The sequence below is a fragment of the Entelurus aequoreus genome, linkage group LG04 (assembly GCF_033978785.1).
Source record: "Entelurus aequoreus isolate RoL-2023_Sb linkage group LG04, RoL_Eaeq_v1.1, whole genome shotgun sequence".
Taxonomy (NCBI): Eukaryota; Metazoa; Chordata; class Actinopteri; order Syngnathiformes; family Syngnathidae; genus Entelurus; species Entelurus aequoreus.
Window position 1 is genome coordinate 7696409 of NC_084734.1, and position 18991 is coordinate 7715399.

Sequence of the window (18991 nt, forward strand, 5' to 3'; positions counted from 1 at the left end):
TGACAACGTTTAATCAATGTTGGGTCCTGACCATTGAAATTTGGTCATTTTCCAACCAATAATCTACAACACAAATACAACGTTGAAACAACGTGCTTTTTCACAACCTTTAATCAATGTTGGATCCTGACCATTGAAATTTGGTCATTTTTCAACCAATATTCTACCATACAAATACAACGTTGAAACAACGTGCTTTTTCACAACCTTTAATCAATGTTGGGTCCTGACCATTGAAATTTGGTCATTTTCCAAACAATAATCTACAACACAAATACAACGTTGAAACAACATGCTTTTTCACAACCTTTAATCAATGTTGGGTCCTGACCATTGAAATGTGGTCATTTTTCAACCTTTATTCTACCATACAAATACAACGTTGAAACAACATGCTTTTTGACAACGTTTATTCATTGTGAGGTTCTGACGTTGATTTGACATTGAATTTGGTCATTTTCCAACCAATAATCTACAACACAAATACAACGTTGAAATAATGTGCTTTTTCACAACGTTGATTTGACCATTGAAATTCGGTCATTTTTCAACCAATATTCTACCATACAAATACAACGTTGAAACAGCATGCTTTTTGACAACGTTTAATCAATGTTGGGTCCTGACCATTGAAATTTGGTCATTTTTCAACCAATATTTTACCATACAAATACAACGTTGAAACAACATGCTTTTTCACAACCTTAAATCAATGTTGGGTCCTGACCATTTAAATTTTTGTCATTTTTCAACCTTTATTCTACCATACAAATACAACGTTGAAACAACATGCTTTTTGACAACGTTTATTCATTGTCAGGTTCTGACGTTGATTTGACATTGAATTTGGTCATTTTCCAACCAATAATCTACAACACAAATACAACGTTGAAACAACGTGCTTTTTCACAACCTTTAATCAATGTTGGGTCCTGACCATTGAAATTTGGTCATTTTTCAACCAATATTCTACAACACAAATACGTTAGAAAAACATGTTTTTTGACGACGTTTATTCAATGTTGGGTTGTGACGTTGATTTGATCATTGAAATGTGGTAATTTCCTAACCGGTATTCTACAACACAAATACAACGTTGAAACAACGTGCTTTTTGACAACGTTGATTCGACCATTGAAATTTGGTCATTTTTCAACCAATATTCTACCATACAAATACAACGTTGAAACAACATGCTTTTTGACAACGTTTAATCAATGTTGGGTCCTGACCATTGAAATTTGGTCATTTTTCAACCAATATTCTACCATACAAATACAACGTTGAAACAGCATGCTTTTTGACAACGTTTAATCAATGTTGGGTCCTGACCATTGAAATTTGGTCATTTTCCAACCAATAATCTACAACACAAATACAACGTTGAAACAACGTGCTTTTTCACAACCTTTAATCAATGTTGGGTCCTGACCATTGAAATTTGGTCATTTTTCAACCAATATTCTACAACACAAATACGTTAAAAAAACATGCTTTTTGACGACGTTTATTCAATGTTGGGTTGTGACGTTGATTTGATCATTGAAATTTGGTAATTTCCTAACCAGTATTCTACAACACAAATACAACGTTGAAACAACGTGCTTTTTGACAACGTTGATTCGACCATTGAAATTTGGTCATTTTTCAACCAATATTCTACCACACAAATACAACGTTGAAACAACATGCTTTTTGACAACGTTTAATCAATGTTGGGTCCTGACCATTGAAATTTGGTCATTTTCCAACCAATAATCTACAACACAAATACAACGTTGAAACAACGTGCTTTTTCACAACCTTTAATCAATGTTGGGTCCTGACCATTGAAATTTGGTCATTTTTCAACCAATATTCTACCATACAAATACAACGTTGAAACAACATGCTTTTTGACAACGTTTAATCAATGTTGGGTCCTGACCATTGAAATGTGGTCATTTTCCAACCTTTATTCTACCATACAAATACAACGTTGAAACAACATGCTTTTTGACAACGTTTATTCATTGTCAGGTTCTGACGTTGATTTGACATTGAATTTGGTCATTTTCCAACCAATAATCTACAACACAAATACAACGTTGAAACAACGTGCTTTTTCACAACCTTTAATCAATGTTGGGTCCTGACCATTGAAATTTGGTCATTTTTCAACCAATATTCTACAACACAAATACGTTAGAAAAACATGTTTTTTGACGACGTTTATTCAATGTTGGGTTGTGACGTTGATTTGATCATTGAAATTTGGTAATTTCCTAACCGGTATTCTACAACACAAATACAACGTTGAAACATTGTGCTTTTTGACAACGTTGATTCGACCATTGCAATTTGGTCATTTTTCAACCAATATTCTACCATACAAAAACAACGTTGAAACAACATGCTTTTTGACAACGTTTAATCAATGTTGGGTCCTGACCATTGAAATTTGGTCATTTTCCAACCAATAATCTACAACACAAATACAACGTTGAAACAACGTGCTTTTTCACAACCTTTAATCAATGTTGGGTCCTGACCATTGAAATTTGGTCATTTTTCAACCAATATTCTACAACACAAATACGTTTAAAAAAAACATGCTTTTTGACGACGTTTATTCAATGTTGGGTTGTGACGTTGATTTGATCATTGAAATTTGGTAATTTCCTAACCAGTATTCTACAACACAAATACAACGTTGAAACAACGTGCTTTTTGACAACGTTGATTCGACCATTGAAATTTGGTCATTTTTGAACCAATATTCTACCATACAAATACAACGTTGAAACAACATGCTTTTTGACAACGTTTAATCAATGTTGGGTCCTGACCATTGAAATTTGGTCATTTTCCAACCAATAATCTACAACACAAATACAACGTTGAAACAATGTGCTTTTTCACAACCTTTAATCAATGTTGGGTCCTGACCATTGAAATTTGGTCATTTTTCAACCAATATTCTACCATACAAATACAACGTTGAAACAACATGCTTTTTGACAACGTTTAATCAATGTTGGGTCCTGACCATTGAAATGTGGTCATTTTCCAACCTTTATTCTACCATACAAATACAACGTTGAAACAACATGCTTTTTGACAACGTTTATTCATTGTCAGGTTCTGACGTTGATTTGACATTGAATTTGGTCATTTTCCAACCAATAATCTACAACACAAATACAACGTTGAAACAACGTGCTTTTTCACAACCTTTAATCAATGTTGGGTCCTGACCATTGAAATTTGGTCATTTTTCAACCAATATTCTACAACACAAATACGTTAGAAAAACATGTTTTTTGACGACGTTTATTCAATGTTGGGTTGTGACGTTGATTTGATCATTGAAATTTGGTAATTTCCTAACCGGTATTCTACAACACAAATACAACGTTGAAACAACGTGCTTTTTGACAACGTTGATTCGACCATTGAAATTTGGTCATTTTTCAACCAATATTCTACCATACAAATACAACGTTGAAACAACATGCTTTTTGACAACGTTTAATCAATGTTGGGTCCTGACCATTGAAATTTGGTCATTTTCCAACCAATAATCTACAACACAAATACAACGTTGAAACAACGTGCTTTTTCACAACCTTTAATCAATGTTGGGTCCTGACCATTGAAATGTGGTCATTTTTCAACCTTTATTCTACCATACAAATACAACGTTGAAACAACATGCTTTTTGACAACGTTTATTCATTGTCAGGTTCTGACGTTGATTTGACATTGAATTTGGTCATTTTCAAAACAATAATCTACAACACAAATACAACGTTGAAACAACGTGCTTTTTCACAACCTTTAATCAATGTTGGGTCCTGACCATTGAAATTTGGTCATCTTTCAACCAATATTCTACAACACAAATACGTTAAAAAAACATGCTTTTTGACGACTTTTATTCAATGTTGGGTTGTGACGTTGATTTGATCATTGAAATTTGGTAATTTCCTAACCAGTATTCTACAACACAAATACAACGTTGAAACAACGTGCTTTTTGACAACGTTGATTCGACCATTGAAATGTGGTCATTTTTCAACCAATATTCTACCATACAAATACAACGTTGAAACAAAATGCTTTTTGACAACGTTTAATCAATGTTGGGTCCTGACCATTGAAATGTGGTCATTTTCCCACCAATAATCTACAACACAAATACAACGTTGAAACAACGTGCTTTTTCACAACCTTTAATCAATGTTGGGTCCTGACCATTGAAATTTGGTCATTTTTCTACCAATATTCTACAACACAAATACGTTAGAAAAACATGTTTTTTGACGACGTTTATTCAATGTTGGGTTGTGACGTTGATTTGATCATTGAAATTTGGTAATTTCCTAACCAGTATTCTACAACACAAATACAACGTTGAAACAACGTGCTTTTTGACAACGTTGATTCGACCATTGAAATTTGGTCATTTTTCAACCAATATTCTACAACACACATACAAGTCAAGTCAAGTCAAGTCAACTTTATTTATATAGCACGTTTACGACAACTTTTTAAATTGAACCAAAGTGCTTTACAGGTTAAAAAAAAAAGCATAGAGCCAAAAGCAAAAACAACAAACAAAAAAAACAAACAAAGAACGTAAACAATGAGTGAGCCGAACAAGATAGTGCAAAAACAATACGGTAAAAGGGGTTGAATAAAAAGTAAAAATTTGCTAAATAAAAATAAAAATTTTAATATTAAAAGTGCGACAAATTGAAAAATAAAACTAAAGCGAAGGGGGTGGGGGGAGTTTTGATATCATTATTCATGTCATTTTCTGAATCATTAAAGATTAACACCAATGGGAACATTTTATAACTCTGCCAGACTCATTTTCACCAATTTGACTGACCAACATCATCACATCATTTAGTCAGAAGGTTATAAATAACGATAAAGAAGATAAAATAGTATTAATTGCAACATGTAAGTGTAAAAAAAAACACTACAGGATTTCTACATTTTCAGAATGTACTTGGTCTACTTTTAAACAAAGAAAACAATCGGAAGTTGTCTTTACTTTTAAGTTATCATGCTGTGATTTTACTAGGGTTTGACGTCTCTGCTGTAGGGGTGTAACGCATACTTGCCAACCCTCCCGTTTTTAGCGGGAGAATCTCGGCATTCAGCGCCTCTCCCGACAACCTCCCGGCAGAGATTTTCTCCCGACAAACTCCCGGTATTCAGCCGGAGCTGGAGGCCACGCCCCCTCCAGCTCAATGCGGACCTGAGACTGAGTGGGTACAGCCTGTTCTCACGTCCGCTTTCCCACAATATAAACAGCTTGCCTAACGAATTCAAACGAATGGAAACAATAATTTCAGTTCATCCAGGACAGTTCGAAGGGGAAGGTGTATGTTGCCTGTAAATATGTAGGACAGACTTCTCCATTGAACACGGTGGCCGAAATGATATACTCATCATGAACGGAGAAGTTAAACAGGACAATACTACCATCTAATGGATAGCCACCGGAACACTGACATTAAAGTATTTATTTTATGTAAATAAAATTAATAAACATATATATATATATATATATATATATATATATATATATATATATATATATATATATATATATATATATATATATATATATATATATAGCTAGAATTCACTGAAAGTCAAGTATTTCATACATATATATATATATATACATATATATACATATATATATATATATACATATATATATATATATATATATATATATATATATATATATATATATATATATGAAATAAATATGAAATACTCGAGTTGGTGAATTCTAGCTGTAAATAACCACGCCCCCAACCACGCCCCCCACCCCCAACCACCCCCCACCCCACCCCCGACCAAGGTGTTGATGAGCAGATGAGGGCTGGCGTAGGTGGATAGCTAATGTTTTTAGCATAGCTCTGTGAGGTCCGGTTGCTAAGTTAGCTTCAATGGCGTCGTTAGCAACTGCATTGTTAAGCTTTGCCAGGCTGGGAATTATTAACCGTGTAGTTACATGTCCATGGTTTAATAGTATTGTTGATCTTCTGTCTATCCTTCCAGTCAGGGATTTATTTATTTTGTTTCTATCTGCATTTGAGCCCGATGCCATCACGTTAGCTCAGTAGCTAAAGAGCTTCGCCGATGTATTTTCGTGGAGATAAAAGTCACTGCGAATGTCCATTTCGCGTTCTCGACTCTCATTTTCAAGAGGATATAGTATCCGAGGTGATTTTAAAATACAAATCCGTGATCCACAATAGAAAAAGGAGAAAGTGTGGAATCCAATGAGCCCTTGTACCTAAGTTACGGTCAGAGCGAAAAAAGATACGTCCTGCACTGCCTTTCTAGTCCTTCACTCTCACTTTCCTCATCCACGAATCTTTCATCCTCGCTCAAATTAATGGGGTAATCGTCGCTTTCTCGGTCCGAATCTCTCTCACTCCATTGAAAACAATGGTAGAATGTGAAGAGTCTTTCCTCTGGTGACGTCACGCTACTTCCGGTATAGGCAAGGCTTTTTTTTATCAGCGACCAAAAGTTGCGAACTTTATCGTCGTTGTTCTCTACTAAATCCTTTCATCAAAAATATGGCAATATCGCGAAATGATGAAGTATGACACGTAGAATGGATCTGCTATCCCCGTTAAAATGTAAAAAAAATAATTTCAGTAGGCCTTTAATGATGCACTTACATTATTATATCAACTATCAGAGACAGAAACTCTTCATTTAACATAATGTCATTTTTTGCTGCTTCAACACAGCTCAATCAACACAGAAAAAGGTCAAGTGAAATAACAGACTAACAGGGCTTTGCTGTCCGTAACACACACACACACACCGCAAAATGAGCTAATGTTACGCTAAAAGCGAATTAAGCCAGGACTGCGAGCGAGCTGAGCTGCAGTTTATATTTCTAGAAGGTCAACAGGCTCATAGTGATGTTACTAGTAGTTGACTGGGAGGTGTTTATTATCATTTGAAGAGAGTCCACGGCCTGATGATTACCTGCTAAACATTAAGCACTGACTACATGCGCTCTGAATACGCACTGCTGATTGGCTGTTACCGCTCTGTGTGTAACCAATCAGATGGTTGTGTGGGTGGGACAATGCTGGGTGCTGTGTAGAGGACTGACAGAGACAGCGGTGGCGGCTACTTAATAAGTTCGTGTGGAAACTCGTTCGGTACACCTCCGAACCGAACTGAAACCCCCGTACCGAAACGGTTCAATACAAATACACGTACCGTTACACCCCTACTCAGCTGTAGTTATTAGTGCTAAACTTCTTGTTTACATTTGTATTACCCAGTTATTCAAAACAAGTACAAACCCTGTTTCCATATGAGTTGGGAAATGGTGTTTGATGTAAATATAAACGGAATACAATGATTTGCAAATCCTTTTCAAGCCATATTCAGTTGAATATGCTACAAAGACAACATATTTGATGTTCAAACTGATAAACTTTTTTTTTTTTTTTGCAAATAATCATTAACTTTAGAATTTGATGCCAGCAACACGTGACAAAGAAGTTGGGAAAGGTGGCAATAAATACTGATAAAGTTGAGGAATGCTCATCAAACACTTATTTGGAACATCCCACAGGTGAACAGGCAAATTGGGAACAGGTGGGTGCCATGATTGGGTAAAAAAGTAGATCCAATGAAATGCTCAGTCATTCACAAACAAGGATGGGGCGAGGGTCACCACTTTGTCAACAAATGCCTGAGCAGATTGTTGAACAGTTTAAGAAAAACCTTTATCAACCAGCTATTGCAAGGAATTTAGGGATTTCAACATCTACGGTCCATATTATCAACAAAAGGTTCAGAGAATCTGGAGAAATCACTCCACGTAAGCGGCATGGCCGGAAACCAACATTCAATGACCGTGACCGTCACTGTATCAAAAACCGACATCAATCTCTAAAGGATATCACCACATGGGCTCAGGAACACTTCAGAAAACCACTGTCAGTAACTACAGTTGGTCGCTACATCTGTAAGTGCAAGTTAAAGCTCTACTATGCAAAGCGAAAGCCATTTATCAACAACACCCAGAAACGCCGCCGGCTTCTCTGGGCCCGAGATCATCTAAGATGGACTCATGCAAAGTGGAAAAGTGTTCTGTGGTCTGACGAGTCCACATTTCAAATTGCTTTTGGAAATATTCGACATCGTGTCATCTGGACCAAAGGGGAGGCGAACCATCCGGATTGTTCTAGACCAGGGGTCGGCAACCCGCGGCTCCGGAGCCGCATGCGGCTCCTTGACCACTCTGATGCGGCTCAGCTACATACATGCCGACGCCCCCGATTTCCCCAGGAGACTTATGGATCTCAGTGTCTCTCATAGATAACTCCCAGGGATAAATAATCCTATTCACGCTCTAATTACTAGATAAAGGGCGTGCCCTAATTTCACTGCAGTAATTGTCCTCTATAACATACAGCATGCCAGTCCAGCCACATGTAGCATGTTGTTATTACTTGCACACACAGGAGACAGCAAAGCATACTTACTCATCAGCCACACAGCTTACACTGACGGTAGCCGTATCAAACAACTTTAACATTGTTACGTTACAAATATGCGCTACACTGTGAACCCACACCAAAAAAGAATGAAAAACACATTTCTGGAGAACATCCCACCGTAACACAACATAAACACAACACAACCATTACCCAGAATCCCATGCAGTCCTAACTCTTTCGGTCTACATTATACACCCCCGCTACCACCAAATCCCCCCACACATCAACCCCCCCCCCCCCCTCCCCTCTCCGTGCGTTGGTTGAGCGGAAGAGTTAGGGCTGCATGGGATTCTGGGTATTGGTACCGTCAGTGTAAGATGTGTGGCTGCTGACCTAGTACGGAAGAGTTAGTGCTGCATGGGATTCTGGGTATTAGTACCGTCAGTGTAAGATGTGTGGCTGCTGACCTATTACGGAAGAGTTAGTGCTGAATGGGATTCTGGGTATTAGTACCGTCAGTGTAAGATGTGTGGCTGCTGACCTAGTACGGAAGAGTTAGTGCTGCATGGGATTCTGGGTATTAGTACCGTCAGTGTAAGATGTGTGGCTGCTGACCTATTACGGAAGAGTTAGTGCTGAATGGGATTCTGGGTATTGGTACCGTCAGTGTAAGATGTGTGGCAGCTGAGGTAGTCCGCCTTGCTGTCGCTTACGTGAACAAGCTGAAACTGCATTGTGCGTGTAGTCGAGCAGGTACACTGTTAGGGCAGACTGTAGAGGGCGCCAAATGCAGTGCCATCACGCTCTGATATTCGGGAGTCTCCCGGGAAAAATGAGAGGGTTGGCAAGTATGACGCTATCAAGCGCCAATCACTTAGTCAAAACTCGCGGGCTGCACTAACATCAAATGTCCACATTAAAGTGTGTGCTGGTGCGTGTGTCAGAGACCCCTGGTTAACATAGCACACAGCATTTAAGCTTTGTATGCAGAGTTTTTCACTTTAAATGTAAAAAAATTTTTTGTGGCTCCCATTACTTTCTTTAATTTGTGAAACTTGCCAAAATGGCTCTTTGAGTGGTAAAGGTTGCCGACCCCTGTTCTAGACGCAAAGTGTAAAAGGCAGCATGTGTGATGGTATGGGGGTGTATTAGTGCCCAAGACATGGGTAACTTACACATCTGTGAAGGCACCATTAATGCTGAAAGGTACATACAGCTTTTGGAGCAACATATGCTGCCATCTAAGCGCCGTCTTTTTCATGGACGCCCCTGCTTATTTCAGCAAGACAATGCCAAGTCACATTCAGCACGTGTTACAACTAGCCTGCAGTCCAGACCTGTCTCCCATCGAAAATGTGTGGCGCATTATGAAGCCTAAAATACGACAGCGGGAGACCCCCGGACTGTTGAACGACTGAAGCTCTACATAAAACAAGAATGGGAAAGAATTCCACTTTCAAAGCTTCAACAATTAGTTTCATCAGTTCCCAGACGTTTACTGGGTGTTGTTAAAAGGAAAGGCCATGTAACACAGTGGTGAACATGCCCTTTCCCAACTACTTTGGCACGTGTTGCAGCCATGAAATCCTAAGTTAATTATAAGTTTATGAGTTTTAGCATCAAATATGTTGTCTTTGTAGTGCATTCAACTGAATATGGCTTGAAAAGGATTTGCAAATCATTGTATTCCGTTTATATTTACATCTAACACCATTTCCCAACTCATATGGAAACGGGGTTTGTAAAAAAAAAAACTTTCAGTGCATGTTTTCTTTTCTTCTTAAGAAGGTGCGAGCAGGATTGACCAAGAGCTGGAGGAGCCATCATAAATTTCAGTAATTTCTCATCATCCAGCTGTCTCCCTTCGCCGGTAGATCGATAGCGCCAGATGTGCACCCCCGCACATTGTTCCGCGGCATCGTTCATTCATTTGTGTCGCGTCGCCAGCCCATAATTATTTCCTGATTATTAGGGCCGGGGCTAACCAGTTACAACATGTGAAAGAATGTTTTATTAAAAAGGCTGCCTGTGAAGACGTATTAACGCTCGGTTGTGATTGAACATGTTTATTATTGGCACTGAAATAATGAAAAGCTCAAATTGCTGGGTAATGAATGGCCAAAAAAATACCACAATTACAAATAATGATTAACTTGCGTCAGGAGTTTGTGCTCTATTGATTAAATGGACTGTTATTATACCGTTAATAGAGCTGAAAAACAATTATAACACTTGAGTGGAGTTAATCGCATGATTGCTCATAATTAATGGGGATTTTTTTCTTTTTTTTTCTGTCCTCTGCTCACCTCAAGGTGTTTATTATTATGATCGGTGCAAAAGGGAATCTATTTGCAGCTTGGTGTGAATACATTCAATAGGCTTTGCTATAATAAAGTGCATCTCAATGACACGTTATGCATCTTGGCACACACACAAAGTGTGTGTGTGTGTGTGTGTGTGTGTGTGTGTGTGTGTGTGTGTGTGTGTGTGTGTGTGTGTGTGTGTGTGTGTGTGTGTGTGTGTGTGCGCGTGTGTGTTCTTTTATTTCTACCCTTTCTTGAGACGTCAACAAGGAAAAGTACCTACAATATGAGGACAGGTGAACAAGTCAGGATCGAAATCCTGGTCCCAATACGGACAACCGTTGAATCTAATAGAGAGCCAAATACTACAGTCCGTGAACATTGCTCCAAAGTCAGGATTTTTTTGTTGTTGATTTAACGTACAAAAGTAAACATTGACAAATTGCTAAGGCAGCAATATATGATCAAACAAGACGGCGGGTTTAATAGTTCAAATAAATTTAAATAATGGATCCCATTTTCCAATATGTGACTCATTATTATCTAAACTAAATACATTTTTTTTCTACTGATATCATCTCCATAGCTTGTGTATACCAGTCAGTATGTATTATGTGTGTATACCAGTCAGTATGCATTATGTGTGTATACCAGTCAGTATGCATTATGTGTGTATACCAGTCAGTATGTATTATGTGTGTATACCAGTCAGTATGTATTACGTGTGTATACCAGTCAGTACGTATTATGTGTGTATACCAGTCAGTATGTATTATGTGAGTATTTATTATGTGTGTATACCAGTCAGTATGTATTATGTGTGTATACCAGTCACTGTGTATTATGTGTGTATACCAGTCAGTATGTATTATGTGTGTATACCAGTCAGTATGTATTATGTGTGTATACCAGTCAATATGTATTATGTGTGTATACCAGTCAGTATGAACAATGTGTGTATAACAGTCAGTATGTATTATGTGTGTATACCAGTCAGTATGTATTGTGTGTATACCAGTCAGTATGTATTATGTGTGTATACCAGTCAGTATGGACTATGTGTGTATAACAGTCAGTATGGACTATGTGTGTATAAAAGTCAGTATTTATTATGTGTGTATACCAGTCAGTATGTATTATGTGTGTATACCAGTCAATATGTATTATGTGTGCATACCAGTCAGTATGAACAATGTGTGTATAACAGTCAGTATGTATTATGTGTGTATACCAGTCAGTATGTATTGTGTGTATACCAGTCAGTATGTATTATGTGTGTATACCAGTCAGTATGTATTATGTGTGTATACCAGTCAGTGTGTATTATGTGTGTATACCATTCAGTGTGTATTATGTGTGTATACCAGTCAGTGTGTATTGTGTGTATACCAGTCAGTATGTATTGTGTGTATACCAGTCAGTATGTATTATGTGTGTATACCAGTCACTATGTATTATGTGTGTATAACATTCAGTATGTATTATGTGTGTATACCAGTCAGTATGTATTATGTGTGTATACCAGTCACTATGTATTATGTGTGTATAACAGTCAGTATCTATTATGTGTGTATACCAGTCAGTATGGACTATGTGTGTATAACAGTGAGTATTTATTATGTGTGTATACCAGTCAGTATGTATTATGTGTGTATACCAGTCAGTATGGACTATGTGTGTATAACAGTCAGTATGGACTATGTGTGTATAAAAGTCAGTATTTATTATGTGTGTATACCAGTCAGTATGTATTATGTGTGTATACCAGTCAATATGTATTATGTGTGTATACCAGTCAGTATGAACAATGTGTGTATAACAGTCAGTATGTATTATGTGTGTATACCAGTCAGTATGTATTGTGTGTATACCAGTCAGTATGTATTATGTGTGTATACCAGTCAGTATGTATTATGTGTGTATACCAGTCAATATGTATTATGTGTGTATACCAGTCAGTATGAACAATGTGTGTATAACAGTCAGTATGTATTATGTGTGTATACCAGTCAGTATGTATTGTGTGTATACCAGTCCGTATGTATTATGTGTGTATACCAGTCAGTATGGACTATGTGTGTATAACAGTCAGTATGGACTATGTGTGTATAAAAGTCAGTATTTATTATGTGTGTATACCAGTCAGTATGTATTATGTGTGTATACCAGTCAATATATATTATGTGTGTATACCAGTCAGTATGTATTATGTGTGTATACCAGTCAGTATGTATTTTGTGTGTATACCAGTCAATATGTATTATGTGTGTATACCAGTCAGTGTGTATTATGTGTGTATACCAGTCAGTATGTATTATGTGTGTATACCAGTCAGTATGTATTATGTGTGTATACCAGTCAGTATGTATTATGTGTGTATACCAGTCAATATGTATTATGTGTGTATACCAGTCAGTATGTATTATGTGTGTATACCAGTCAATATGTATTATGTGTGTATACCAGTCAGTATGAACAATGTGTGTATAACAGTCAGTATGTATTATGTGTGTATACCAGTCAGTATGTATTGTGTGTATACCAGTCCGTATGTATTATGTGTGTATACCAGTCAGTATGGACTATGTGTGTATAACAGTCAGTATGGACTATGTGTGTATAAAAGTCAGTATTTATTATGTGTGTATACCAGTCAGTATGTATTATGTGTGTATACCAGTCAATATGTATTATGTGTGTATACCAGTCAGTATGTATTATGTGTGTATACCAGTCAGTATGTATTTTGTGTGTATACCAGTCAATATGTATTATGTGTGTATACCAGTCAGTGTGTATTATGTGTGTATACCAGTCAGTATGTATTATGTGTGTATACCAGTCAGTATGTATTATGTGTGTATACCAGTCAGTATGTATTATGTGTGTATACCAGTCAATATGTATTATGTGTGTATACCAGTCAGTATGAACAATGTGTGTATAACAGTCAGTATGTATTATGTGTGTATACCAGTCAGTATGTATTATGTGTGTATACCAGTCAGTATATATTATGTGTGTATACCAGTCAGTGTGTATTATGTGTGTATACCAGTCAGTATGTATTATGTGTGTATACCAGTCAGTATGTATTATGTGTGTATACCAATCAGTATGTATTATGTGTGTATACCAGTCAGTATGTATTATGTGTGTATACCAGTCAGTATGTATTATGTGTGTATACCAGTCAGTATGTATTATGTGTGTATACCAGTCAGTATGTATTATGTGTGTATACCAGTCAGTATGTATTATGTGTGTATACCAGTCAGTGTGTATTATGTGTGTATACCAGTCAGTGGGTATTATGTGTGTATACCAGTCAGTATGTATTATGTGTGTATACCAGTCAGTATGTATTATGTGTGTATACCAGTCAGTATTTATTATGTGTGTATACCAGTCAGTATGGACTATGTGTGTATACCAGTCAGTATGGACTATGTGTGTATACCAGTCAGTATGTATTAGGTGTGTATACCAGTCAGTATGTATTATGTGTGTATACCAGTCAGTATGTATTATGTGTGTATACCAGTCAGTATGTATTATGTGTGTATACCAGTCAGTGTGTATTATGTGTGTATACCAGTCAGTATGTATTATGTGTGTATACCAGTCAGTGTGTATTATGTGTGTATACCAGTCAGTGTGTATTATGTGTGTATACCAGTCAGTATGTATTATGTGTGTATACCAGTCAGTATGTACTATGTGTGTATACCAGTCACTATGTATTATGTGTGTATACCAGTCAGTATGTATTATGTGTGTATACCAGTCAGTATGTATTATGTGTGTATACCAGTCAGTATGTGTTGGACTATCAACATCTATCCATTTTTTTAATATTACCCTTTTTGATTATTTTTTGACGCAATAGAAACTATATATATATATATATATATATATATATATATATATATATATATATATATATATATATATATATATATATATATGTATATTTTAACGCACAATTGATGTTATTGACTCTTGGCCCGTTCCGTAGCTTGGAGAAATATGTCATGGCGTCCAGTTACTGTTGAGCCACAAGCTCGAAAATAGCAAGCGGAACGCGGGGTAGGTGAAGGTACGCCAACAAGACTGTGTGTGTGTGTGTGTGTGTGTGTGTGTGTGTGTGTGTGTGTGTGTGTGTGTGTGTGTGTGTGTGTGTGTGTGTGTGTGTGTGTGTGTGTGTGTGTGTGTGTGTGTGTGTGTGTGTGTGTGTGTGTGTGTGTGTGTGTGTGTGTGTGTGTGTGTGTGTGTGTGTGTGTGTGTGTGTGTGTGTGTGTGTGTGTGTGTGTGTGTGTGTGTGTGTGTGTGTGTGTGTGTGTGTGTGTGTGTGTGTGTGTGTGTGTGTGTGTGTGTGTGTGTGTGTGTGTGTGTGTGTGTGTGTGTGTGTGTGTGTGTGTGTGTGTGTGTGTGTGTGTGTGTGTGTGTGTGTGTGTGTGTGTGTGTGTGTGTGTGTGTGTGTGTGTGTGTGTGTGTGTGTGTGTGTGTGTGTGTGTGTGTGTGTGTGTGTGTGTGTGTGTGTGTGTGTGTGTGTGTGTGTGTGTGTGTGTGTGTGTGTGTGTGTGTGTGTGTGTGTGTGTGTGTGTGTGTGTGTGTGTGTGTGTGTGTGTGTGTGTGTGTGTGCACTGTGCGGGTCTGTGATGCTGCAGCCAAGACAGGATGGAGACCTGCAGCCAAAGACAAGAGGACCGGTAGAGAGCCCGAGTAGCCATCTGTCCCCTCCAAGCTCTGCAGCCACTCACCCACACACACACACACACACACACACACACACACACACACACACACACACACACACACACACACACACACACACACACACACACACACACACACACTGTCAGCTGCACAACCCATGAGTGAACACATTTCTAAAGTGAAATCAATATTTCTGCATATTTCTGCAGGGATGTTTGTCAGCCTGGCGGCGAGCGTGTGTGTGCGCCGCTTGGTCACACACACACACACACCAAGCATCTCCATCACGTGAAGGGATGATGCTGCGTGTCGCCGGATGACATGTTTAACTTCTCATTGTCTCATCAAGCAGTCTTAGTTGTGATAGTACTATAGGGTTCTAAAAGCGGGCACAAATAGACTAAAAAACTGTTTTTACCCAAGAGCCAAAGTAGCATGAAACAGGCCTGAGTGAGCACAATGTGTCCGTCATGTCCTCATTTTTATTTTTTCCGACTATAATGTGCAATAATGTGAGTGTTTCCCACACATTCATTTATTTGTGGCGGCCCGCCACGAAAGAATTACGTCCGCCACAAGTAGATTATTATTTATTTTTTATTTATTTTTTTTATTTATTTTTTTTTTGTCCTGTCCAGCTTCTCAAGCAAATCATATAGTTGATGTAGATGCCCATATAGGCTGTTCAGATTTACTTTACAAAAGAGAAGTGTAGGATCCTTCTCTTGTTGCCTTATTTGTATTTGACCACTACTGTTTTCTGTTTATTTGTTACCGACTGTGGCAGGACACCTCTGCCTCTGTTTCACTTTATGTTGCTGGTAAATAATATGGTTGTAGTAGTAGGCTAAAGTTAAATTATTTAGTATGCACTAATTGAAGGGGCAGAGCTTTAAGAGACATTTTAGCTTTTATATTTTATAAGATATATTTTTTGTAAGAACCACAATTAATAAATATATTTCAGTGAATAACTTATTGTTCAAATCTGTATATAAATATGTACATGAAGTGTTGTAATTATATTGTAAAATGGATGGATGGATGTTTAAAACAAAACTGTTATTATTAATTAGTAAATATACATTTTTTGAGCCATTTTAGAGAAAATCATATCATTGTAGTAAATTATGCAAATTACTCGATGATGTCATGGTGACCACGCCCATAGCCACAGGTATCTTGGCAGTTTATGGGAAACACTGAATGTTATATGTGTATATGTATATATATGCATATGAATGGATATTGTCATAACGAGGGGGTTTTCGCAACTTCCTGCAAGGATTGTTCTCCCAGGACGCAAACGGACTATTCCGGATAGGACTTGAAGGTAGGAACATATTTAGTAATTAATAAATCCTACACAGGACAAAAGTCAGGAACTAAAACAAAAGGAAAGCGTGCCGATCGCACGAGAGGCTAAGGGACATAAAACTTAAAGCGGGAAACATACGCTAACACTTAGCCTGAACTATGGACATGAAACAAAAACTCACTAACTGTGGCATGAATAAACAAAACTTACTTGGCAAGGCGTGAAGCAAACAATCGCATGACACGAGCAGCTCGAACTAAGCATGAAACGATCCATGGCGCCAGGACGACTGACTGGCAAAGACCGGCTTAAATAATAGTCTCCTGATTAGAGCAGGTGCGTGTCCCGAACACATGAGGCAGGTGAAACTAATCAGTCGTCATGGAAACTAAAACAAACAAGGATGCACAAGAACAGGAACTATGGAGTCTTAAACTAACAGAAAATAACAAAAGACATGATCCAGACCACAGATCATGACAGATATATGCATGTGTGTGGATATATACATATATATAGATGCATATCTTCTTTTTTATTTATTTGTATTACTATTTATATTTAAAATAATTGTGTATGCACCTTAGGGGATCTGCTCCAATTTTGTTGTTCTTTGAACCTGTTCACTGTTATAATGACAATAAAACTAGTTTCTATTTTATTGTAGTTTTGGGGATGGCCTGATGAATCCAAAAAGGCCCGTGAGAAAAAGAGCTGAAGTATGAGAGGAAACTGTAAAATGATGTAATGACGCAGCTGCTGAGAAATACCTCACAGATGTTGTCTTATTTTCAGCGTCTGCTCATCATGCATCATTTCTTCCTACATAACACATCCATCTATATATATTGTACAATGTGCCTGGCTCAAAAAGGTTCATTATGTCTTCTTATTCATATACTTTTTCAAATGTTCTTGTAATCAGACCATATTTTCAGTATATTAGATGGAATCTTTACCTTTTTGGGAGAAAAAAATATATATATAAAAGTGCCTGTCAGTTGTTTTTACTTACTTGTTATTATTATTATTCATATTAATATTTTTTTATTTTATGTTATTTATTTATTTGTATTTATTTGTATTTATTTTTATTTATTTATTTATTTTTAATTTTTTTAATGTTTATTTGCTGTGATGCTCCAGCGCCCCCTGCGACCCCGAAGGGAATAAGCGGTAGAAAATGGATGGATGGATGGATGGATTTTTTATTTGTGAATTTATCTAGACAGCAAAGTTTCCATTTACTTCAACATCATTCATTTCCCATGACCTTCTGTGCAATTATTTATGAATTTATTGTTGTGGAGGGGGGCGTGGTCTGCGTGCCTGCCGCGGAGCTCGGAGTGTAAGGACCGGCCTCGAAGCCAGTGGCAGGTGAGTAGATTGCCCAGCTGGGACTGGTTATCTAATCACCTGCCTTCATTAGCAGCAGCCGGTCCGAGACACGTGTTTGGAGTTGGAGCCAGAGAAAGACACACGCACAGAGACAGAAAAGCAATTCATACTTGTGTGTATGACAATAACAACTTGCTCAAACCCAAAGACAGATCTATCGGACTCGGGAGAACCCTCCACGAGCAAAGACGCTCACAATTGTATTTCCTTTTTTCATATTCATTCATGGGGCAGCACGGTGGTAGAAGGGGTTAGTGCGTGTGCCTCACAATACAAAGGTCCTGGTTTCGATACCGGGCTCGGGATCTGTCTGTGTGGAGTTTACATGTTCTCCCCGTGACTGTGTGGGTTCCCTGTGGGTACTCCGGCTTCCTCCCACCTCCAAAGACATGCACCTGGGGATAGGCCCCTCCCACCTCCAAAGACATGCACCTGGGGATAGGCTCCTCCCACCTCCAAAGACATGCACCTGGGGATAGGCCCCTCCCACCTCCAAAGACATGCACCTGGGGATAGGCCCCTCCCACCTCCAAAGACATGCACTTGGGGATAGGCCCCTCCCACCTCCAAAGACATGCACCTGGGGATCGGCCCCTCCCACCTCCAAAGACATGCACTTGGGGATAGGCCCCTCCCACCTCCAAAGACATGCATCTGGGGATAGGCCCCTCCCACCTCCAAAGACATGCACCTGGGGATAGGTTGATTGGCAACACTAAATGGTCCCTAGTGTGTGAATGTGAGTGTGAATGTTGTCTGTCTAT

The 18991-nt window shown here is 38.0% G+C and overlaps 1 protein-coding gene across 3 annotated transcripts in view; it reads right to left on the reverse strand.

Annotated features, from left to right (window-relative positions):
* The window catches only part of fgf13a (fibroblast growth factor 13a), a 465629-nt gene that overhangs the window by 382577 nt on the left and 64061 nt on the right, over window positions 1-18991 (reverse strand). The gene's annotated exons all lie outside the window — the stretch shown is intronic.